Source organism: Macrosteles quadrilineatus, unplaced genomic scaffold (assembly GCF_028750875.1).
Source record: "Macrosteles quadrilineatus isolate MER2022 unplaced genomic scaffold, UCM_ALF_1.0 Scaffold_8__2_contigs__length_117827958, whole genome shotgun sequence".
In the NCBI taxonomy this organism is placed as follows: Eukaryota; Metazoa; Arthropoda; class Insecta; order Hemiptera; family Cicadellidae; genus Macrosteles; species Macrosteles quadrilineatus.
Genome location: NW_026542601.1, coordinates 89855448 through 89882113, shown reverse-complemented (window position 1 = coordinate 89882113; position 26666 = coordinate 89855448). Strand labels below are relative to the sequence as shown.

The window sequence follows — 26666 nt, the reverse complement described above, 5'->3', positions numbered from 1 at the left end:
TGCCATATAATGTGACTTAAATGAAAAAGAATTAGAATTGATTTAACTAAAATTCTTATCATATGGTTTTTAGTGAAGGGTTATCCAATACATGTAATGTTCTCGTTGAAAGAATCATCCTTTCTGTCGTTTTATAGTTATCTTGACCTACCTAAAGAGGTGGCCCGGAACATACTAGGAACGGGACTATTTGTATGAAATAAATATAAAATAAAACTGTATAAAATAGAAATCAACCCCTCGCCTGCGAGACAGAGTTTCAGGGCTCTAACCAATAGTCAAGCTGTGCCCGGAGAATATTCAGACTTAGTCTAATTACATCATTCACATAATCCTTCATTTCATAATTCTTAAGACTAAATATAATATAATGATATTTAAAATTAAACTTACTGCTCCTGCAATAATATGGGAAATCAGTTTTCGCTAGTCAACTCAGTCACAATTTAGGATTTGTCTAGGAAAGTATATTTTCATGCAACTTTTGTGTTAACCTATTTCCACTTAATAGATTCGAAGTAAGCAATCATAAATTGTAGGCTTGTTGGAAAAGCTATAATGTTTTGGTATAAGCTAAATTAACAAAATTAAACACAGAACACTGTGGTCTCTAAATTGAACGCAATTCGTCTGTGCAATGTTTAGATAACGTCCATGTCCTTTATAAAAAGAATTACGAATGACTAGAGATGAAACTAGAAATGTTATTCCTATGTTAAATGTTTTGCCAACGTGAGGAATGAATTAACTTAGTTGAATTGAGGCCCCAATAGAGTGTTCTAAATTACTGAATTATTTTTTTAGATAAACTTTTATATACAACAAAAACTAAATGTTATCTTAAAGTAAACAGTAATTTATTTTTATTATGTCGTTGACAGTATCAAAGAGTAAAGGAGAACATAACGTTTTTAGAGTAGCTTACTTAATAGAGGCTAATAGACTTAATAGCTTATCTGAATATGTTCTATTTGAATATAAAACTGCTCTGGTATTGCCTTGTTATTTGTCCACTATGTTTGTATTGGTTTTCACAATTTTGTTTGTGATAGCTTGCAGCTGTACGGTATTTAAAATCAGGTATTGCCGTTGGAAATGCTTTTTATAAAGAACCAAAATGTATATAGATGATTTACCAAAATAGACGAAATTCGTCGTTACAATTCTATCATACAGTGACAGCACGACATAATTTAACCGATAAACTGTACATTGTGCACTTAAAAACTTATACCTACCTATAAACTAGAACACTACAATTCTACTAGCCTAGTGCAGTACTTTAATTCCTATATCTCAAAAGCAACAACAATCTCCCAAAAGTATTTGGGGTTTGTTGTAACGATGTAGTGTGATAAGTTAAGTGATCCTAACCTTAGCGACAGACGGATGGGAAATGTGTTTTGGATTAACCTAGCTTCCAGTCAACCTTAAATGCAAATGTCAACTCGAATTGCTGTCTTTAATATTCAAAGTCTGACGACCGTCCTAACGTTAAGTTTATACTTCATTGTTGACAAGAGTCTTTCGAGATTAACAACACTCTATAACCTTTTGTCTAATGAAACTAAGTAATTTTTAACTAAACTTATTACTACACACGGACATATTGTAGTTTTGTATGGCTCACAGTCACCATGGAACTAAAGGATAAGTAAAATGTACAAGTTCTACTCCATGGACGTAAAAAGTAATCTTTGTGAAATCTCCAAAAAGTTAGATTAGATGGATACATTTTTTCTGAGTTCAAATTATGATTGTATAAATAAGAAATATTTCAAGTTGAATTTGAAAAACGTAAAAATGTACTATGACAGTCATTTTAACTTTCACTTTCAAACACAAAAAGGACTAATTAAAAATTTTATAATACTATTAACTCATACTTAAAATACAGGTTGTCAACTGCTAAATGTTGAATGATTCCCAGTAGTATATAAAACGTAAACTTAAAGCGAGGTAAAAACGGATTTTGCTTTCTTTGACCCCTTATTCGTGATCATTTATATCAAAGCGTCTTCATGTAAATGCAGTATAAGTAAACTATCACCATTCTATCACCTCTTAAAAGCGTATCACCTTTCTGATGTATCAAATAACTTTTTAAATAGCCTCTTAGATATAAAGAAACAACATTTCAAGATTTTCGTTCCAGATTGTGATTTCCTACTTAGGTAGCTTAGGTAGTAACCTAAGTACCGCTTAAATTTAGCAAAATTACTGCCTCAGACATAGCAAAGCGTCACCTCTCAGGCTTAGTAAAGTAGTACCTATTAGATACAAGGGGTAGCAAAGCATCACCCCTTGGATATAGCAAAATTTTCCACTCGTATAGAGCAAAGTATCAGCTCTTAAACGTAGCAAAACATCTCTTAAATCAGCGAAGCATTTAATATGACAAAGCATCACCACTTTTTTCTACGTGCCCTACCTTCACATTTTACACGCTAGGCTCTATACTGTTAATACTGTTCAATAAATGGCGACCATACAAAGTAGGTATTTTAAGCCAAGTATGAATGGAGATGAGTGTAGGATGAGTGGCGCAATCTTGTAGTCTTGTTAGTGACTAAGGCCGACATTCCAGGAGACACAGCTGTTAATTAATAGCCCATACAGCTAATGGCAACTAAGGGACCTACAGTTTATAGTGGAACCTGAACCACATTTTTCCTTGGTATATACGAATTGGTCTAATTATCAGGATAGTACTGCGGATAGTCGTAGTACTCACTCGTGCGGACGTTAATCCACACCAGGAAGTATCGCATCCACAGTGCATGCCTATAAATATCCACAATTCGTGACCTCCTAGTAGCTGGATTACAGGACGACGCCACCCGTCCCAGTCTATCCTGGAATCGTTTTACAATTACTTTATTACTCTAGGTCTGGATAGTAATGGTATTACTGCATAGCTAGAATCTATTATTGATTGGTAGGTTTTAAACCTGGGACCGGACTGAATCTCCACGCTTTACCACTAAATAGGCTCACTATCCCTTATATTTCCCTTATAGATATAGCAAAGCAATACCCTTGGCAAGCAAATTGTCACCACTTACCTGTCACAAATAACTACACCATAGGTATAGGAAATGATCGCGTTTTATCCCCCAGCCTTCCCCAAGTTTATATTGTACAAGGTTTGTCCAGACTGGCCCCAGGCCAAGTCCTGGTTCACAGTTTCGCTCAGTTGCCGTTTATCTGCACTGCGTCCAGACCTTGGTATTTGGCATTTGACGTTGATTTCATCCAAACTTACATTCATTAAGTGTTTTTATTCAAAGGATAAGTAATAATGAAATCGTGGCTTTAATCAATCTGTTAATGGCCAATGTTCAAACAATATAATGTGTTAAAATGCAATTGTTGAACATAGAGACATTTATTTAAATGTTATTAACATTTAGGTAATTTTATTCAATAGTTTTAGCACTCAATTCAAGTTAAGTGGTTCTTTGAACAGATGTCCAAAATGTTTGCAATTATTTAAAGCTCATATCAATTATAGTATATTTCATCACTAGGCTTTACTCCTATCTACCACTTCAGACAAGATGTATTTTGCATGCTTGTTGAAACTTGATTGAAAGTAAAACAATATATAATTGAATAATTTAATAAATCGTAAAAATCATGAAATAGATCGAAATGATAACTGCAGATTTAGAATTCATTGAGTGGCAAAGAGACTGCAGTGAGCAAAGTCAACGTGACTTTACTGGGAATTAGAACGTGAGATTTGTGCTTCAGCTAGCTGTACACCGTTGGAATAGAATAACACATGGATTGTGCTTCAGTTTGTTGTTCACCGTTGGAGTAGAATGACGCGTGATTTGAGCTTCAGATAGCTGTTCACCGTTAGAGTAGGATAACACGTGATTTGTGCTTCAGTTAGCTGTTCACCGTTAGAGTAGGATAACACGTGATTTGTGCTTCAGTTAGCTGTTCACCGTTAGAGTAGGATAACACGTGATTTGAGCTTCAGTTAGCTGTTCACCGTTAGAGTAGGATAACACGTGATTTGTGCTTCAGTTAGCTGTTCGCCGTTAGAGTAGGATAACACGTGATTTGTGCTTCAGTTAGCTGCTCACCGTTAGAGTAGGATAACACGTGATTTGTGCTTCAGTTAGCTGTTCGCCGTTAGAGTAGGATAACACGTGATTTGTGCTTCAGTTAGCTGTTCACCGTTAGAGTAGGATAACACGTGATTTGTGCTTCAGTTAGCTGTTCACCGTTAGAGTAGGATAACACGTGATTTGTGCTTCAGTTAGCTGTTCACCGTTAGAGTAGGATAACACGTGATTTGTGCTTCAGTTAGCTGTTCGCCGTTAGAGTAGGATAACACGTGATTTGTGCTTCAGTTAGCTGTTCGCCGTTAGAGTAGGATAACACGTGATTTGTGCTTCAGTTAGCTGTTCGCCGTTAGAGTAGGATAACACGTGATTTGTGCTTCAGTTAGCTGTTCGCCGTTAGAGTAGGATAACACGTGATTTGAGCTTCAGTTAGCTGTTCCCCGTTAGAGTAGGATAACACGTGATTTGTGCTTCAGTTAGCTGTTCGCCGTTAGAGTAGGATAACACGTGATTTGTGCTTCAGTTAGCTGTTCGCCGTTAGAGTAGGATAACACGTGATTTGTGCTTCAGTTAGCTGTTCGCCGTTAGAGTAGGATAACACGTGATTTGTGCTTCAGTTAGCTGTTCGCCGTTAGAGTAGGATAACACGTGATTTGTGCTTCAGTTAGCTGTTCACCGTTAGAGTAGGATAACACGTGATTTGTGCTTCAGTTAGCTGTTCACCGTTAGAGTAGGATAACACGTGATTTGTGCTTCAGTTAGCTGTTCGCCGTTAGAGTAGGATAACACGTGATTTGAGCTTCAGTTAGCTGTTCACCGTTAGAGTAGGATAACGCGTGATTTGTGCTTCAGTTAGCTGTTCGCCGTTAGAGTAGGATAACACGTGATTTGTGCTTCAGTTAGCTGTTCGCCGTTAGAGTAGGATAACACGTGATTTGTGCTTCAGTTAGCTGTTCGCCGTTAGAGTAGGATAACACGTGATTTGAGCTTCAGTTAGCTGTTCACCGCTCGGGTAGAATAACACATGATTTGTGTATTAGTTATCAGTTTACTGTTAAAGAAGAATGTTGCTTAATTTTTCCATACAAAGCTCGATTTGGTTGATTAGAAGGTACAAAAATAAACGTTCTTAACTCAAGTTTAAAGACCAAGGGTCGTTAAAACTCCGGTGAAAATGTATGTCGAAAGGACACCTTAACGTAGGTTATGTTTTAAAAAACTAAGAATTGTGTATGTCCTCTTTATTTCCTTCCAAAATAACTTAATTCCATTTTTCCATATTAACAGCTGGTACAAATGTATTAAACTATTTTTGTCATCTAAAAAAGTTAAGATACACCAGATACTCCTCCACCGCACCAAAAAGTTTAAATTACTGAAATATTTTAACTTTTAAATTAGTTAAATTGGTTAAATATTGTAGGCTATTCGTTGCTGTTAAGTAGTATATTAAAGACGCCCTTTTTCTGCATTGAGACTAAACGCTTATATAGTTCTATCAATAAACGTACGCATCGATATTTCAAAACCTACGGTTGTTATTGGGAACAGGCCAGGTTTCAGGAGAATAGTTTTACTCGGAGAAAAACAATTTGTTTGAGACCGAAGCTCCTGAGAAAACATCCAGGGCAGTAAACATTAGCAGATAAAACACTAGCCTTGTCACCCGGGGCGAGGAAATCATTTGTCTAATAAGAGACTTCCAAGTCAGTTTTCCAATAGGCGACAACATTTCTTGTATGGTGTTTATGAATGAAGGTATACTCTTGGTATTTTTATAATGTGAATGGTGAATATACGAAAAATATCCTTTCTTATTATTAAAAGTTGCAGACCTTACGGATATAGTAGTTTATAATAAACTGAAAATAGTATAGGCCTACTATTGTACACTGTAAGTAATGCAGATTTCTAGTAGATTATTTCTAGCAGCATACAAGTACGAATTTACGTCGGTTAAAATTAAGCAATTGTATAGCAGAGTATCTGATTTGATTATATTTACTCGCTTGGTAATCAGAAGGTCACAAGTCTAACCTGATAAAGCTATAAGTTAAAAAATAAGCAAAAGCCATCGCACTGTTGCATTGTCGAATGAATTTATACAGTTGTGGGCTCTCTTCAAACAAACTTTTAAGTTCTACATTAGTTTTTGACTGAGGAAGGTTAATAAGCCCGTTATGGCAACATGTCATAAAATGATTATTCGTTAGTTCTTCTCTAAAATTATGAGCACAACATTGAATGCACTCTTGGTCCAATAATCCTGCATCATGGATCTTTACATTTCTCTCGTCTACCATGGGTCTCCTAAAAAGGGGTTGTAACATATCTTGATTAAGTTCGTCATTATCTACTCTTGCTCTCCTACGCGCACTGTCATTCCTATGAACAGTTCCCCGCCTTTGTGGTATTCCCCTGGCGTTCATATTAATTACAGTACTTAATGAAAAGAATATATATCCAGCAGCCTACATACCAAAACATCATGAATCCCTGGTGATTTTATAAAAGTATGATCGAATATGATTACTCTACGTTGTATATTCACTGCAATAAAAAAATTTACTTACGAAGGAATGCAAATACACCATTTTAGAACCAATAACATTTATAGGTTATTTTAGTTGTATATATTTACACAACCTTAACCTTAAAATGTGTAGAAATATAAAGAAAACAACATCATTTAAAATAAACTTGAATATATGATTTAAAAATAATACCCCCGCCGCAGCAAACCTGCAGACTAAGCGAATTTCCATTTTCCTGATTGGATTTACACTAAAAAATGTCTCCTTAAAAATATCACATTTATTCCCTATTTAAATAGAATCAGTTTAACACATACTTAGGTTTGCTGCAACAGGGAGGGTAAAAGTGTTTATTATGTAAAATTTTAATAGTTAGTAAGAAATAAAAACATTTTCCAAATTTGGACAAAAAAATGTTAATAAACAAGCAAACTACAACAGTTTACTTACTCTCCATAAGAATAACATGGGAATTTTAAATTTACAATTTTTTGAAATTTTCTCCGTAACCATTAGGTGCATTATAACGCTTCAATATACTAAATTATTTGTTTTTTTAAGCTCTACAAAATAGTTTGGAAAGAAATTGCAAAATTTTATGTTTTTTGAGTCAAAAGTGGGAAAACCCCATTTTTACCCCATAAAACCCCCCATAAACCCCCGTTCCCATGGTCCGATCATGCTGGTTCGCGAACTCGTTCGAATAAATGTAGGTTTACAAGTTTGTACCAAATTTCATCAAAATCGGATCGTTTTTGCTCGAGTTATCGCGCTAACGGACACATATATAAATATATATATATATATAAATATATATTTATATATATATATATATATATATATAAATATATATATATAAATATATATATATATGAATTTGAACGGATGGTGTTTTTGGTCCCTAGGGACCTCAAAACGAAAAAAATAATCGGTCCCGGGTCCAGGTCTTACCATGAGTACTACGGTAATAGCTTATTCCCTATATGGGAAATTCGCTAAAAACAAAACAGAAGTTAGATTTAATTTAGACTCTTTGATTATTTATACAGAATATTTATTCTATGTCGTTTATTCCTTTAACACGACAATAACGTAAAAGCACCTTGACGTAATGAAACTTGAGTATATGATTTAAATATAAACAAAGAATGCAGACGTTTTTCCGACTAATCTTCAATATTTCAGTTTTATTATAGTATACATTTCATAGTTGACTGGCTAAAAGTAAACCAAATGTGTGTATTGATCATTGTTTTCAAATATCTGTGGCTCAGCTGTTTTAATTTCAAAAGATGTAAACAAATTAAACCCCATGTTGTTTTAATGGGAAAAGTTTTATTCTGTTGCGAATTTATGGTAAAAAAATAAGAAAAATGAATAGTTTTCCCTCAAAATTCACGTCAAGACCTTTAAAATAAGACCCCTCCCATCCTTCTACTTCCATCCAGTCACTCACAATTTCTTTACAAAAATTTGACTTACGGAATTATATATATAGATACCAGCAATATACATGATCACCTGGGTCAATACCCCCCCAAACCAAGGCGCCCAAGGCAGCGATGTCGTGGGTTCGGATCCTGGTCACTGCCGATAACATTTTATCAGTACAGTTCACCTTTGTCCTGTACCGGCTCACTCCTTGCTTTGCTGTAAACGATCCACGCACGGGCGCTTAGTCTATGTGGACGGGCAAATGCAAGGTAAAAGAGGCCGCCAACCTCTTTAAAAAATAAAAAATAAATAAAAAAAAATAAAAAAATACTGTACTAACCCAACTGTAGAAAACCTACAGACTAAGTGGTTTGGTTGTATTTTCACTAAATTATTTCCTCAAAATTCTCAGATTGTAGAAAAAACATTTGTTTAATGAGTACTTAGGTTTGCTGCTACAGGGAAGGACATTTGGTGTGTTTTCTGTTGAATTGTAATAAATAAATATGAAATGAACAAATTTGCTTTCATCATATAATCTCTAAACAAGCAAACTACTACAGTTTATTTAGTCGTTATAAGATATACAGTGTCCCCGTAGCTATCTTCAGGGCTCATAACACATTTAAATACACATCAAATTAAAAACTTCTGTAAGTCAATGGGTACTCCCAGAGCTGCCATTTTGTATTTTTGTTCAAATATTGAATTCTACTCAATAATCATGATAAGTACTTAAAACTTTGAAACTACCCATGAATGTTAATACCAATATAACTAACATTAAAAAAGTTTCAATGTAAAAATTTAAAATTGCGGCTCTTATTTTTTAACAGAATAACTTTAAACTGTGCATCTTATTAAAAAGACCAAAGAATAACTTGCTGTTTATAGGAAATTTTAAGTAAAACGTTACGAATACCTCAAAATTGAAAATCCAATGAAAGATAAACGATATGTTAATGTTTGTTTTGCGCGCCTATGTATTTCCTTGTGCAACCAGCATATTGGTTCAGTGATTCTGATGTCATATCGTTGCAGCGCCTCACAGATGCATTGTACAAGCCGTACACTGACCTAATAGCACGTTTGAATGGTCTGTCTATTAAAATCCAATCAATCAATTAAAATCCAATAAAAACACAAGAATGCTAATTTATTCAAAGTTTTTAGAGAAACTTAATGGCACCTCAACATTGAAAATTCAATGGAAAATAGCCGACTATGACATTTTTGTGGTGCGCACTTATCAGTGTCAATGTGCGCTTTGCACGATGCTATATAAGCTATATCGTAAATCTTCAAAATCTTTGCCGAATACTTATTAATTTTAGGCACTGTTTAGTTGGTTTACAGGCTAAACTAACTGATTAAAAAGTATATACATCCTTTTTGTTACGTATATATTTGTTACGTTTTTCATGCAATATGTTATAATGTTGAATCAGTATAATTCGGTATTTCAGTACATTAATATTTTTACTTTAACTTTCAATTCTGTTACAGGGGTGTAAATATTTTGAACTCTCAATTTTGTTAAACCACGTGTGCTATAGTTTACTATGAAAAAGACAGCGGCAAAGAGAGAAGACTACAAAGGGGAAAATCTTAAAACAGGAGAATACAAACATTCAAAAGAGAGAAGGACGGGAAAGAAGTGGCCAAAAGAAAGATAAACACCCCTGATTATTGGGAAGAAAGAAGAATAAAAATACTTAACTAGATTAACGATTGTAAACTTTTTCAGACTTGTCTAAAAGGTTAATAACCAATAACAATATTATTTTTATATAACCCAATATGAATATCTATTATAAACATATTCCACAATAACAACAGGGGAGAGAATTTGTGGCCCAGCTATTTCAGGACCATATTGGTTTATTTATTGAGTTCCGATCTTGTTATATCCAGCAAACCAACAAACGCTCATAGCTTCTTCTCTGATAGTCTTATGGACAATTCATTGTAATGGAACTTAACACATGGTTTGAAAACAAATATCATCCTGTGCCTATAGAAAATAATTAGTATTAGGATCCCTAACAATATTATACTACAAAATTGTTTATTGGTTATACAGTATGTAGGATTGTTTATTGATAAATAAACCTTTATAATATTTACACGTGCCACTAACCGTTGAGTAGGATTTATTAACTTTTAAAGAATTTATATTTAATTTTAGGCATTGTCAGAGATGTGTATATTTAAAAAAATTTTCATGCGATAAATTTCAAGGAAGTACTTTGTATGCAAATATATAATTTGCTAGAATTTTTTGCAGTATAATTAGCATTACTACCGATGATTACCGAATTAAATTATGTAAAAACCATTCTTACCCAAAACCTCGGAAAATTATATTAGTCTTTACAGTGACAATTTTATTGACGGAATTATTGTAGCTTTCCAAAATAAATTCATTAAAAAGTAAATTTCTAATTTTAAACTATGAACAAAAATGTCAAACTCCTCATTCCTTCAAAATCTTCATTTAAGTCTTTATTGCCTTTTATTTTTTTAGCTTAGCAACCATTTTGATAACCTTGTTACCATGGTAACCATTAGGTGTATGATGATCTGATCTCAACGTAATACTGTGTAACTACATGGTAAGGTCCCAAAATTTTCCTTATTAAATAGACAAAAAAACATGATTTTCAAGTAAGTACAAAAATGTTGTTTTGCACTTAAAGATTACAGTAGTTTTGTTGCAGCGGAATACCCTTAACACGCCGGGCAAGGTTGAGCCCTGGACAAGCGTCGAAGGGGTCGTCTTTCTTGACTCCAGCATTCACATCCAGGTAGAAAAAAATAAATTTAATTAACAAGTTGCCTTGTGATTTTTTAAATTAATAAATGTTACGGTTCTAATTATTTCTTAGCTTATGTTACATTTTGTCTAACCGTAATACAATTAATTATATTTTCTCATTTAAACAGTAAATAAATATATTTTGGATTGAAATTTGTTTTTAATTTTTTATTAGTAAATTTTTTGGCTTTACTTTGTGTTCGACTTTTTTTATTTCAAAACAAACTATGATTTTTGAGGGAAAATATTGTAATATAAAAATTATTTAAAACTTACAAAAATCAGGTAAATAAAAAAGTATTTTAGGATATGACAAATATTATTCAAACCCAAACTTTCCACAAATTTTTTACTCACCTATATTTAAATTAAATTCTGTGAGTGTGTTTAAAAATAAATTTTTCATTTCCATGCCGCCTACCTTTAGAGAGACGTGCAGGGAAGGTTTCTAGCATGTCCGGTGGCCGCACGGGACACGGTAACACTGACGCCGGTTCTACATCCACCCTCCACCCTCACGCGCCGATCAATAGAAACATTTACCCTGATCATTTACTTACAACAATACCGGGGACCGGGACCTAGGCTCTTCAAGACTTGAGGTAGGGTGGGTTAGATGGTAACATGTTGGAGACTGAGTAGGGGAGGTAAACATGTCAGGAGTTGCGAGAACATAAGAGTTGTAGGGTGGGGCAAAGCTGTACGATACGTTCTTGGGGTAGCCAGAGAGTTAAGACAAGCTAGGAGTACAGGTGAAGAGTTTAGAAGTTCAGTAATCATTTAAGCATCCAGAAGGACGTTGCCTAAGATGATTCCATAGGGTAGGACAAGAACCATAACCTATGGTACGCTTGGAGAGTTGTGGTAGGATGGGGAGTAAGCAGTTTAATCCATAGAGAGCGGAACCAAGATCTATGACCTCTGACCTGGGAAACGCTCAAAGATTTGATAAAGGGTTGAAATTTTTGAGTTTTGGATGTTTCGATGCAATTAGGTATTTTTTCCTTCATCTTGTTAATATTATTTTTATTTACTATCATCATTAAGTGTCCAAGTGCTCCTCAATTTTTATGGACCTGTGTATAGCTATATTAGCAACTCATTCCCAAACACGAATAGTCTACTTGGGAATTATTTTCCTGTAAATACACAATATGTATTACATGTATTCAGGAATAAAGAGATTTTGATTTTGATTTGATTTGGGTGGGGGACACAGTGACATGTTGCGCAATCACTCACTAAGAGTGTTCAAAAGTATGTGGGTTGGAAAAGATTGTAACGAAGATTCAGGCCCTAGAGCACCCTTAGAGAAAAAGATTCTATACATTTTCGACGCCCATCTTGATGGTTGTTACAAACAGTAAAAACATAAACACAATTAAATAACAAAAACACTATTTTTTATGACAAACTTATACATTACACGACCGTCAGGGCGACTGACGGACCTGCGTTCGAACTGCGCCGGATGATTGTAGATAGCACAAAAGGAAATTCATTAAAGAATACATATATTTTTTGGTGTGACTGAACTGTGACGCGCCGGAACTGATGTGAGTGAATAGATTTTAAGTTTTTGCCGTACTGGTCTGACATTAGGAAATTACTCGTATTAAAGTTGATTCACACACATCAGTCCAGTCAAAGTTCCGTTCCGTTTCTGTTCAGTCTCAGTTACATCCGCAATTCCTCGGTCAAATGTCCGTCAGTTGGTTTCAGTCAGTCTGCCATCACTTTACAGTGACGTTACAGCTAAGAATTTTTAAATAAAACAGTGTCAAGTTGTCATCGTTTATCTTGTTGATTGCTACAAATAGTATTTAAAATATAAACACAATAATTTAAGTAACAAATAAAATATTTTCTACCCTCAAACACGTCCAGTAGGCGTCCGAACAATACAAAAATATCGGCGGGAATAAATCTAAAATTGACTGACGGACCTGCGTCGGATGAATGTGGATAGCGCAATAGAAAATCCATTAAAGATTTTAACTGCGACGAGATTGATGTGACTGAACTGCTGGGACTGATGTGTGTGAATCTACCTAGGCTACTATCATTATCAGGTGGTTTAAATCTCTGTCTATTGATACAACGTCAATGGTTTAAACTTATCGTCGCCACAATATGACAGATGGCCCCACAGGACTGGTCAACACCTACTCACTAGACACCATAGCCTAACTTTGTTGGTTAGCTGTGTCCAACCGTCCACCACATTCCGCCATACATTAGTCTGTCCAACTTTTACTCCAACTCGGGGGATTAATCCCACGCTTATCTAGAAAACAGAGGACTCAACATTTGTGACCCGTATCAAGAATCACATTTTCGTCGTTTTAAAAAAGATCGTTGCTAAAAATAATTTACCATAGGATAGTAAATTAAATCTTTCTAAAACTTCTTAATCAGCATAATACGAGTAATTAATTTTCCGGAGGGTAATTTCACGTCTAATGACACTTAAATTTCAAGTGTTATTAGACTAAAAATGGGCCCAAAATCGAGATTGCTTGGGATGGAACCAGAGTGGCCTTAGTATTTGAAGGCGAGCGCCGTAACCACATGTCTACTCAGGCAGTTTACAACTTTTATTTAATAAAGCTAGACATTGCATAAATGAAGCTTATCTGTAAAATATTTCTCCGCTTGTGTAAGAGCAAGCCTTCTGGTCCCGCTGGGGTTTGCCTTGCTAAAAAACGTGACTGGGGTAAGGGGACCTCGTGAACGACTTCACTTCGTCATACTGATCCTACTGCGTAACTACTACATTAGGATTATCTAAAGTGTTTCATAAGAAAAACCACTTGTTTCTTTCCTAAACCTTAAACTTGATTTGGTCACAGTTACTAATTCCGTTTAAATCACACGCATCTTCATCTTGAATAGCCTACTCGTATTTTTTTACTTCTGAATTTTTTTTATGAAGAAAATATAGTTGTAGTTAAAGCATTAAAATGGTATTTTGTTCGTTTCTTGTCGTCGGAACCACGGAACCTAAATTCTGCTTCAGTGTCATTATACAGTACTTACATGAAAAATCTAAGATATTATTTGCATTACAGTATTTACAGACTCCATTCCCTTTATGAAGCCTTTTTTCCTTTCACTTCGATAACTAATTTTGGTTTTTGTAGATTCACACACACATCGTCAATGGAAATAACCGTATCTTATAGATATTTAGCGTTACCAGACATACACACAAAATCCTAGTAAAAAAGTCAGTTATTTAATCTACACCTATGACATTTTTTAATTTTTTTATAAAACAATCAGTTAAGTCCAATACTGCTAAGGTTTTATTACCGTGCATTGCTGGTCATTGGAACCTCATTGCTGCAATTGTGTTAGATTGGTATTAGATTATAAATTGTAAATAATTAATTACAACGAAGGAAGACCGTTTGCTGCGTTCGCAGTGTTGTGACGAAATGTTTTATTTTGTGATCTTTACCGTAGCCTGATTATTATGTGTACTTGTTAACAGTTTTACTTGCATTCACCATCAATAACAGATTGTTAACCTCAACAATCTGTGAACAAGTCTTTGGGCGCGTGTATATAATTTAATTACCAAAATAGTGATACAGTAGTATTTTACAATAATTCCAAAAGGTGGAATCGTTTTGTGTTAAAACCTAACTAGTTTTATATCTGGAGAGAATTTCTAAAAGACTGTCTTCTGACACTCTAACGATCAGTTGCAGTTTTTCACTATAAATCTAACAATCCCTGGAGAAACGTCAAAAGACTAAACCCTTTAAGCCTCCTATACTTGGAGACAAAAGTTTGCACCCGTCTAAGACTCCAACTTGAAATCCCAGGGGTGCACCTTCGTTTTATTTGGCGTTTAGGTCTTTGGTTTCATCAGGCAGTGGAAAGTCTGTTAAAAGTGTACGATTTATTTTTCTTACATAGTTGCCATGGTACGTGTAGATTCAATCAAAGGTTTGACATACTACTAAATTCTGTATTTATAACATGTTATGTATATGACATGTACACAAACGTACTTATAATCGATTAAACGATTAAATACTGAAAAAAACTGATTAAACATGGAAACCTGATAATAATTATTGAAATAGTTAGACTAACTAAAATTGCATTAAATTAAAACTATTTTCAATACAGTCAGTCGTCTTGGATCGAAGCAGGTGGTCTACCCATGGTTGCGTGGTGTAGCCAGCAATGCCTTGTCTTATGCTGGCTACACCACGCGACCACTTTTAAGTATTACAATTTGGCCAAATGTTAGTAAATGTTTTCTTGTTCGTGTAGGCCTAAGCGTTAAATGTATTTGACGGCTCTTCACAACACCAGGGATGAAGAGAATTTTTCAACCCCTTGGCAAAAAGCTTGAAAATGAACCTTTAGATTAGAACCCCTGGTCGCATACTAAAAAAATGGATCACTGACAATACAACAGGTATTACAACAGGCCTTTTTATTTGTAAAACACTTATTCCGTTCTATCGTAGGTACTGTATTTGGTAAAAGTATTTTTCAGAGATATTTCGCCAACATTTACTTTGAATGCAAACTCCTTAACACATTTTTACAGTGTTAAAACCCGTAGAGTAAGTTGCTTAAATCAGATGAAAATAGTATATTTCGTACCTAGGGCCGAAAACTATCGAGAGCTGCAAAACCATTTCGGTCCGTGATACGAACGCTATTTTTCACCATACTATACCCTTTTACCACTATTCACCACAATAATAATGCACACTAACAGTAACACAGCTACAACTTTAAGGTTATGTAAAGAAATAATTTTAGGAATCAGCAAAAATAATAATAAATAGTTGCTAGGCAGCGGTGACAATAAAACAATTCTATTGCAATGCTTTGGATACTGATTGTGTATTTAATATGGACTAATGTTTTAAGATAGTAAGCGGGCAGCTGATTTTGCGGTCCTAGGGACGTAAAAACCTGCTCGGTCCCCAAATAACGATGACAGCTGGCATGGCCAGCAAAACGTAACTCTCAGCCACCAATTAACGTATGTAAATCAGCTAAAAACATCATAGTGTGGTGAAAATGTTATTAAAGGGTAAAGTATACCTAATAACACTTTGTAAATCGTGCTTTCAAAACAATGAGCTGCAATACGTTCATATAACTCATTTGTATAACTCACTGTATTCTGTATTGTTACTGATGTATGTATCCAGTTCAGTAAAAATACATTAATAAACAGAGTGTTGAAATAAGCACTAAAAGACTACAAGTGCAATCCTACTAATATTATAAGTGAGAAAGTTTGGATGTATGGATGGATGGGTGGCACGGTGGTTGTTTGTGACAAAGTAAACGCGAAAAATACTAAACCAACAGGGTTGAAATTTGGTATGATGATAGGTCACATTCCCAATAAACATATTTGAATATTGTTAACCCAAAAATCCCTTTCGAGCTCCGGCCCAGTGGCTCTGGAGTTTCCAATGTTAACCTTATTATAAAAGGAATTAAAGAATTTTATGGTTAAAAATATTGTAACTTATTGTAAAGTTATTATATTTTTTCCCCATTTAAAAAACCCATAAAATAAGAAAACAATCGAATTTTTTTAAAGCCGGTTTTGATTGAAATTAGTATGTGATGGTCCTTATAATTCTAAACAAAATAGTGCAACCCCCAATTTCTGTAAAATAACATTTCAAAAGTTAATACTATTAAATATCATAATTACTCTCATCGCTTACCCATGATAAAGGTTAGTTAAGTAGCTAATGGGAGAAAGTATGTATCAGATTGCTGATACCGTTTATTATTTATTTCTCTGAACGTGTACATCATTTTACAATAATAATAAAAGATATATGGATGGTATATAATATTTAAAATAACAAAATAAAATTCGATTGCCAATAACAATAACAAGAATTTATCCTAAAGGGATTGAACGCAATACCAGTTCAATCGTCCAAATCAGTTCAAATTCAATCGCTCTACAATCATAATAGTATTTCAAACATTCTAACCTACTTCCGATTAATGTATTCCACTGCGGTTCCATTTTAACACTCATCTTATTTTACACAGTAAAGGTCAGCAAATGTAGAGATATTTGGAGCTGGCAACGAATAGTGCCACCCCCTGTTGTTAGTCTTTGAAACAACGCCCAACAAAACAAAGAGCGCTAAAATTACTGCCCCATTTCATGGTCGCTACCCTTTTATTTGGTGGTCGGTGGGTTGTGTATTGCTAAACGTCTTGCATTTAACAGTGAAAACCAATCGTTTGATTGCCAAGCTGCTGTATTGCTCCATGTTTCTATAAACCGTATACAATGGGAACTTTGTCAATTTATCTTATACATTTTAGGAACGTCTATAAATGTGTTCCTTTTATTAAGATTATAATTTAACAAGATACTTGATTTATACTGTATCCATTATGTTAAAAAATACAGTGTTCGAAGTCTTTAGTGGGCATACAGATCACTAATCCGATCGACATAGACATTTTCATGACACTAAAATCTCATCTGGATTCGTTCTCCTTAAATACAGTATGAAAGTCCAAATTTTCAAAGTAGAGCTTTTGGGAATTACTGCACTGTTTGTTTTTACTTTGGTTATATTTTGAAGTTATTGCCTTGACTCTGTCATGCAGCTATACAATTGCATATCCTATTAAAATCAATGGAGTATGTGTAGGCCTCACTATTTCACACTGCTTAAACTTAAAGGAACCAAATGTTTCTCTTCCACTCCTTCCCTCCTTGCAAACGCAAAGAAACATGCATATTACAAATATACCTCTGTACGTAGGAGTCTAGTTACTCAATACAAATTCATCCGACTAAAATTAACAAATATACAATTTTCCTAGTCATCCCCCCTTGCCCTGAAGTATTGTCAGCAAAAACTGTTAGTTAAATCTTCTCACAATATATCAAGATGCAAAAATGTTTGTTCCATACAGCTCAGTATGGAGGTGCAGTTGAAAGCACAGTGTATTGAATGGTTTATGGAGATGAAATCTGTGGTGTGATTTTTTTTGTCTGGGAGGTTGTGAAATATCAAGTGTATTACTTGCCAATCGCAAACATAAATAATCTAAGAACAAAGATGAAGCAAAGGGAAGCCTTTGAAAAAATATCCAATGAAATGCTGCACAATGTGTGGTCACAGCTTGAACACCGACTAAGCAAATATCAGAGAACAAGTAGATGTTTTGTAGAGGTTAAACCATGGTGGAAAAACTTAGGAAGTTAATGAAAAAAATTTATAAAGTCAATTTTTTATCTTTAATAATTAAGTGTTGATGCCAGTTTACTTTTGATCCATTCTTTTTTAGACACTCTGTATTTTAAAATACTCAAATCCTCCTTAATTAATAGTTTAGATACAGAACTATATTTAATTTCATAATAAATTTAAGGGCTTTAATAACATTCCATACAAATTTGTTCAAATTACAAAAGGCGTAAACTAATGTATTAACACACATTGGCAGCTAGGTAGATAGTCAATTAGTGTAAATGCCAGGAATGTCAGAGATTCAGTGGTTGAGTAATGGAGCAAGGGTGAAGTGGGTGGGGGGATGTGTGGGGGGAGGGGGTAGATTATATCTATCAGGTGATAACAGTCTCATTACCAGCTGTGTGGATTTATCGACTATACTTTGTTTAGTATTCAAATCAGCTTGTAAAGCCTCAAAAAAATGTAAACAGAAACATTTGATTATTGTTAACCTTAAATGGTTTGGTTTTCAACCAAGCAAAAGTTGTTAAATGTGTATTCAAAGCAAAGATTTGTTTTTTACAAGTCATTGTCTTGACAGTGAAAATGCACTGCTTTAGACAATAATTTAGGCAGCCAAAATGCAGCATATGCCTAATAGTTAATTAGGAAATTAAAGATAGTTTAAGTAAATTATAGGTATTATATAAAGTAGTGTATAAATTTAAAGTTAATCAAGTAAATAGGTAGATAAAGATGCAATACAATAACTTAAAACTAATGTAGAAGTGAAATAAGTTAAATTAAACTGACCTATTAAATTATTGAATATTGTTTGCATTGCTAGTAAATTAAGGCAGTGCCTGTAGTAGCCTACCAACAACAGAAAACACCTTCAAACACATAAGGATTAAGATGGTAGTTTAGATACAAAATAAAATAAATTACCGTAGTTATACGGTAATTAAATACCTTTAAAATGATGTATAACATGACATATGTTTACATTTGAAAATTCCGAGATTCGAACTAGTGACCCTCAGTTTTTGGCACACCCTGTATTGGGAAAAAGTTAAAAATATTTTTACGTTATTCATTGGGGTTGATTTAGTGGGAAATAATTTCATTTCATCCTTCTACGTTAAGCCGTTTTTCCGTAATCAATTTGAGATACCTCTCGTGGGACACCCATACATAAATATATTATATTATTAAAGTGATACAATCAAATTTTATGTAAAGGGTTATAAGGTAATTTACCAAATAAAAATACAGGCATATGGCATATCAAAATGAAGCTTAGAGTGTGTAGATTTGCCGAAAAGTATTGATATGGACGAACTCCTTAAGGCTCTGCCCCACAGGCTGATTTCCAAAGGGCTACGCCTTGCATGTTTTGGAAGTTAGTTATTCAATTAATTCAGTGAACAACAGCTGGCCAATGCAATTGATAATATAGTTTGTTTGTTTACATTTTTGTTTACTTATTTTATTATTTACTTTTATGTTCTTAAAATAAGTGCGGTGATTGGACAGTGAAGCTATTTTTAGCTGTTTGATACAAGCATTGAAGTCTATTCTGTGTATAGTCAATGATACAAGTGAGTGATAAAGGTGTTTGAAACACGGTGCATATGAGATTAACAAACCATGTATGTTGTTCGTTCCAAGAGGTTGTCACCGATCTTTAACAGGTCGCCATTTCATTGAAAATAATTATAGCTAAGTATTAAAGTATTAAAGACATCGTGAAAGAGAGCGGCGTGTTCAGGTACAACCGTACCCACCTCGGCCACATTAGGACGTAAGGTATGAAGGTTCCACTGCTTTTAACATCCTTTCAAATGACAAGTTCTTGAACTTGGGCCTTTTAAATGAAATATAAAGTTAAAGTTGATTAAATTAATTTAATTTTGGCTTCTGTACACCCGTGAATTCCCGGGTAGGACCTCTTGTAATATATATACACCCGTGAACGCGATAACTTGAGTAATTTTTGTCCGATTTTGATGATATTTGGATTGAAGGTGTAGGGCGGGATAAGCTTGAATGAGTTCGCGAACCAGCATAAACAAACTATGGGAAAAAATTTCCCAATTTCTCTTTGGAACTTTTTAGTGAAGTGTTTTTGTACAGTTATTAGTTACGAAAAAAATTCAACAAATTGTAAATTTAAAATTCCCATGTAATTCTTAAAGAGAATAACTTAACTGTCATAGCTTGCTTCTTTATGTATATATTTTGATCAAACTTGGAAAATTTATTAATTAGTTTTATATTAAGCTATTCATATTTTACTAAAAAAACACACTTTATTAGGTACTCTCCCTGTAGCAGAAAACCGAGGTACTTGTTTAACCAGTGGCGTCATCCTGTAATCCAGCTACTAGGACTTAGGAGGTCACGAATTGTGGATATTTATAGTCATGCACTGGATGCAATACTCCCTGGTGTGGACGTCCGCACTAGTGAGTATTACGACTATCCGCAGTACTATCCTGATATAATTAGACCAATTCGTTAATACCAAGGCAAAAAATGTGGTTCGGATTCCCCTATAAATTGTCCCAGATAGCAAGGACCCTTGATTCAAGGTAAACTTTTCCCTACAATTTGCATTCACAATTCAAGGTTGCAAATATTAGGAACATTATGGCTGGATTCAAGGACAACAAAATACTGCCCTTTTTGAGTTCATAGATTCCGCCCTGAAACAGAGTCAACAAAACAGCGTGAATTCCCATGATGCAGTTCGACCAAGCGACGCCAGCCAGACGCCAGGATCCACCCCTAAACAATCCTAACCTCTTTGTCTTTGTGTGTCTTGTCAGTTTGTCTTTCTGCGACGTTTGTTTCTCGCGTTAATACTATATCAGAGTTTTTAGACATAAAGTATTCATATTGAAGTTAGTTTTTGTCAATTTTCAATTTCTTTGTTCATAGTTAATTCCATAGTGTTCGATTTTAGAAGACTAACTGCAACAAAAGTGCTTGTGAGCCAACGAAACATAAAGGTGAGTCAGCTAATCTTTTCATTGTATTCATAATATTTTTTCCATTCTTATGATAAGATACGTGTGTTAGAATGCTAATCATACTGACATTAGAACCTCAAGTTACAAATGCTCTGAAAATTATCTTACAACAATAAACTGCCAAATTTGGACTAGGATCCAGGATAATTCTAGGCCTGTGCTTGCCCTAGGCCACATGACTGGTGAATTGTTTTATAGTTTGCCTAGAAAGTATTGTGATCCGTTGGAATATTGTATCTGGAATTGTTCAAGACCTAGTTACTTATTTTTGCCAAATCCGGTGGGCTACAATATTATGAACACACAAGCCAATATGTAACTTAATGATGCAGTTTTTTATCAGCGTAGATTGTCTTAAGTTATCATAGGCCGAAGTTATGAAGTTTCATTTAAGAATGAAGAAATGATTTTCGATGGATTGGATAAATAGACCTAGGCCTATAGAAAAATATTTTAATTTAGCTTAGGCCTATGTCTTAAGTTATAGACTTGGTACTGTAGCCTAGGTCTAAGGGCTTATCCTAGTCCTATGTTTGTACGCCATACCCATTGATTAAACTAAGTAAAGGTAGGCTACCGTAATGAACTAATTTAAAACAACCTTCTACAAAATGTCACTTGACTGGAGACCTGCCATTTTGGTTTTATGTAGCTGTTAACTTTAAATCATATCCTGGTAACTTGTGCCTATTTAAGTTACTAAAGATGTATATTGCCCATGCTGTAAGTTGTAAAGTTATTGTAACAAGGTTACCTAGGCTGCTGTGTTATTTTTCAAATTAACTAATTAGCTTCAGCGAACACAGATTTAAAACAAGTGGCTTGCCGTTTGAACAAACGTTACAAGATGAGTTGCCATCTTGCTTTGCATCGAAATTTGCAGAATTTAGAACTGTAATTTAGACATTATTATGAATAACTTGGTCTGTGTGCTGCAATTTAACTTACGGTACCGGTATTAACAATTTTGGAAAAATTCTGAAATTTTCTGCTTTAAATAAACCTTACCATTTGTAGGCCTATTATAGTTTTTAAATTTTATTGATGATTTGTAATTTAAAACAAAAAATATTAATAGCCTAAATCATAACTTAATATTATTAAAACCTTAGAGTAAGAAAGTTAGTAGGTTAAACTTACTAAAACTTTCGTTTGTTGGTCAAACAAAAATTCACTTGGAAGAAAGTTGTTTAAAAAAAATTAAAGCCAGACTTATGGTTTACTTCTTTTTCCATCTTGCTTAATTTAGCCAGAATTTCAGGTTGAACAGAGAAGCAAGACCATTGAACGAGTCTAAACTAAATTTTTTGTACTTGATTCATTTGGTAAATCCCACTGTACACCCCTGAAAACACACACTGACCAATTATGTCTATTCTGTACTTTACTACAGAAGTGAGATTGTCAAAGCTAGTTTGTTAAATACAAATACATGGCATATTCTCTCTAAAAGCTGATTGTTTTGTATTTTTCTTCCAATACTAGCTGTAACCCGCGGGCTTTGCCCCGTTTAACTTCTTAATTTTCAAGATGATCTCGTTCGCATGGCTCAATCACGTCCTGGTTGAAGTTTGTTCGCTACGCTCACTCACCTTTAGATTGGAGCTCGTTCGCTACGCTCACTCACCTTTAGGTTGGAGCTCGTTCGCTGCGCTCACTTGCCTTCAGGTTAGCTCGTTCGCTACGCTAACTCGCCTCCAGGTTGAAGTTCGTTCGCTACGCTCACTCACCTTTTGGTTGCAAATTAGCTGTTGTCATAAATGTAAAAGAAATAATAGTGCTGCACCCTGTTGGTAATCCTTGTAACTTTAATGCTATTAAACATCATAGAACAGAACCAACTTGTTTAATTGAAACAGCTGTTAAGATTCATTAATTCCATTTCTCATAAGGTTAACATGGGAAACTCCAGAGCCACTGGGGCGGAGCCCAGAGGTCGGAGGGTAAAATCCTTTCTTAGTGATCGTCTACTACCCAAAAGGATGATGCCTGCCAAGATTCAGGTTCCTAGGTCTTATGGTTTCTGAGATTTCGTGATGAGTGAGTGAATGAATGAGTCAGTGGTATTTGAGCTTTATATAGATTTGCATAACAAATTCTTTTGTTATTGTTATCTATTATGAGGCGTTTCACTTAAACTGTTTCAGTTGTAGCCAAGAGACTGTTGGCTGAAGCCACTGAATTGAAAGTAAAAAAAAACTGCATCCGTGCATGGCTGTGACAAGCCAAATTTAGGGCCAGTACCTAAAAGGTTTGTAGAGCATATTAGTTATAGAACTGTTTATTTCATAAGGTTTACTTTTGTTGTTACAGTAGAACCTCGATAGTTCGACACTCCCTGTAGTTCGACACAGGCCGTGATGACAAGACATGGCATCAGTGGCCGATGACGGGTTCACCAAGGTTAAAAACTAGAGCATTCTTAGTGTTTTCGTGCATGGAAAAACTCAATAGGTAGCCTACTTAAAATATCCCATTAACTTACATTTTTTCTAAGATCCAAAGTGTAAAAAGCATGTGACGTAAATTATGAGGGGCGAATAAGATTGTATTTACTGAGCAGCCTACCCCTAGTACCAGCCACGCTCAAATTTCTTCCCCGGGGTGCTGAGAAGGATTCACGGTTTTGACTGATTAATTATTTTAATTTAATCTAAGGTTCAGAGCTCTAGAAGCGCTCAAAAGATCCTGCAGACGCCCAGGAGGAGAGCAATATCATCCTCGCCTTTGTTAAAATGTTATTGCAAATTTTGCCTAACTTTTAGAATAACTGTAGGACAGACGAGTACTCTACCCTGGCCAATTCGATAAAACTACCTACTCGTTTAAACTGTTGCAACAACGGGTTTTAGAATTCTAATAACAAGTCTCGGGTTTGTTAATTTGGTTTATTAGTATAAGGAACATACAAGGGTGGTTTTTCAAGTAAGAGCCAGTTTCTGCGTATAAATCCATAATTCGCTTAAGTACGCTGCAGCAAGGCTCCTCGCCACTTGCTGGTATCATTTGTGAACAGAATGACACAATTTGCAGCTCTGTAGCTGACATGTACCTACATTTCGCTGTGTGTTTCAACAATTTTTTAGACTTTTTGTCCCCGTACGCTAGGCTGGAGCCCGGGATTGTTTTTCACATTACTTCAGGCTAGACCTAGGGGTTACGGCATTATCACTTAGTTAAAATCCATTGGTGATTTGGCGGGATTTGAACCCTGGACCCCAGGAACCGGAATGACCGCGCTCTAACCACTAGACCTGCTCGCTCCCCAATTTTTTAGACTATTGATAATGTCAATGATAATCAGGGCCGGAGAGAGCCATCATGGGCCCCTGGGCTCAGCGATCCCGGGCCCCCTATTTACTTGATTTAGTGTCCAGCCGTCTCCGTGCCGTTTTGTCACACAAATAACTATATTAATAAATGTTTGCTCACAGTTTCAGCTTTAATCACAGTCAAAACAATTCAAGTAAAAAATTACTTAGTGAACTGGAAAACCATGCTGAAATTTTTAACTCAAGCAGATTACCGTACAGAAAAAATTAAAAAAAAATTAGATAAAACATACTCCCTTAGTCGATACTTTATGATTTTTTTTTGTTGCAGGAAAAGAGGAGTTATTGGTGCACAGAATAGGAACATCAGGCTGAGGTTATGCGACAGTAAATAATGTATAAGTAAAATGTCACTTAATTTAACTCATGTTCTAATTTTCAAGTTTGTTTTATACTTTATATTTTCATAAAATAAATTTACTATAACCAATGTCACTTGCTACATTTTATTTATACCCCCACAAATAGTGATATTTTGGCTATGTTTGAAGAACTGTTTTGAACTTTTAAACTTTTTGTTGATCACTGAGATGTCTTTTCTAAAGCAGGGTCTGGTGTAATTTGATGAGGCCTTATTAAAAATTAAATGCTCTCACCCTTCACTCACAAGCTTGGCAGAATAGGCTTATTATTTTTAACCTAACTCAGTTATCCTATACAACATTTAAATAAAGTGTTATAGAATCATTTATAGGTTTCTAGCTGCCCCTCCCCTTGGGCTTCACAACAGAATTGAAAAATTTTCTTTGCTACAAACAGTTGTTTTGCATTGGTTTTGCTTAGAATTTTCCTAACAGCGGTTTGGTAGCTAATACAATTAAACGAAAGTTCTGTCAAAAGAAAAATATGTTAACATTGTAATTTTAAAGCCAGTGAGCCAGAGCCCTGATGGAATCTCTCAAAGCTACTTCTTGTACATATTAAGTGAAACCTATTATGGAGGTTAAGTGAAACCTCCATGCCACCAAGTTCTGAGTACATATGCATGGTAGTTTTTGAGGAATAGTGATCAATGAGTGAGTGAGTGGTAACTGTATTATAATATAGATTATAAGGTCAAATTATGTATCCACCCAAAGTTTTCTGCGTAGATTAAAGCTTAAGGTAATGTACCTTGCGTTTAATATTTTAAGGCTTAACTTACTGCCATAAAGCAACCAATATTTTGATGTCCTAATAGATAGCTGTCCCCGCGCTTAGTAGGCATCATTAAAGTTCTTGAGTTCACAAAGACAAAACAGCTAGGCTATCCACTAGGACATTAAGATATTGGACTACTTTAAGACCGTAAGAATGCCGTAAGTCAAGTAAAATTCCTTGTCAGTCAATCACTTGTTACTGTATGTACTGAGTTGATCATGATTATGCTTTTATTTAACCCGAATTCAACAATATATTTTGATTTCAGCCAAAAATCTTTACCTTGAATTAACCTTAAATTTTCAGGTTATGAGTCCTGAATTGACCATGATTTTACCTTAATTTAAACATACTTATACCTTAATTCAACCTCAATTCAGCCTTGATTATGCATTACTGCCAGAAACGTTTACCTTGAATCAACCTAAAATTTTCAGGGTTGATTCAGGTTTCACAAGTGTTCAGTAGGACCCTTGAATTAGCCCTGAATTAGGCTTGATGGCTTGATATTTTAAGATTAATTCAGGCTTGCATCTTTGAAAGTTTAACCTTGATTTAATACTGAATCAGGAAAAAATTGCTATCTGGGGTAGGTCCCTTAGTTGCCATTATAGCTGTAGGTATAGGCTATTAAACAGCTGTGTCTAAGGAATATGTCGGCCTTAGTCACTAACAAGACTACAAGGCGCCACTCATCCTACACTCATCTCCATTCATACTTTAGCTTAAAATACCTACTTTGTATGGTCGCAAAGAGTCAAACGGTCTAAGGAACGTTGGCCTTAGTCACTAACAAGACTACAAAATCGCGCCACTCATCCTACATTCATCTCCATTCTTAGTTGGCTTGAAATACCGGTACCTACTTTGTATTGTCGCCATTTCATTGAAAAGTATTAAAGTAAGTATGCAACAAAAAATTGTAGTAGGTCTAATAAAAATACCAATTATATGATGAAAATTATTCCCATTAAAGTTGGCACATTAATGTCGCCTTTCACCTCCGTACTCATTTTGTAAAGCTTATATTTCACACAGGTATGGGTAATTCGGCAATTGAAAGGATAAACGAACCTCCACTCCCTTTTA

General features: G+C 34.8%; 1 protein-coding gene and 1 long non-coding RNA gene across 3 annotated transcripts in view; one reads left to right on the top strand and one right to left on the bottom strand.

Moving 5' to 3' along the window:
* The window catches only part of LOC129001759 (inactive dipeptidyl peptidase 10), a 120665-nt gene extending 109322 nt beyond the window's left edge, over nucleotides 1-11343 (bottom strand). For both annotated transcript variants that reach the window (XM_054429195.1, XM_054429197.1), the window contains exon 1: nucleotides 11287-11343. The gene's annotated coding sequence lies outside the window, so the exon portion shown is untranslated. The remainder of the gene's footprint in view (nucleotides 1-11286) is intronic.
* Nucleotides 11344-20934: 9591 nt separating this feature from the next.
* On the top strand, nucleotides 20935-25030 carry LOC129001866 (uncharacterized). The gene is made up of 3 exons (XR_008491504.1): nucleotides 20935-21084; nucleotides 23419-23559; nucleotides 24709-25030. It is a non-coding gene; the product is annotated as an uncharacterized LOC129001866 (long non-coding RNA).
* The last annotated feature ends 1636 nt before the right edge of the window (nucleotides 25031-26666 follow it).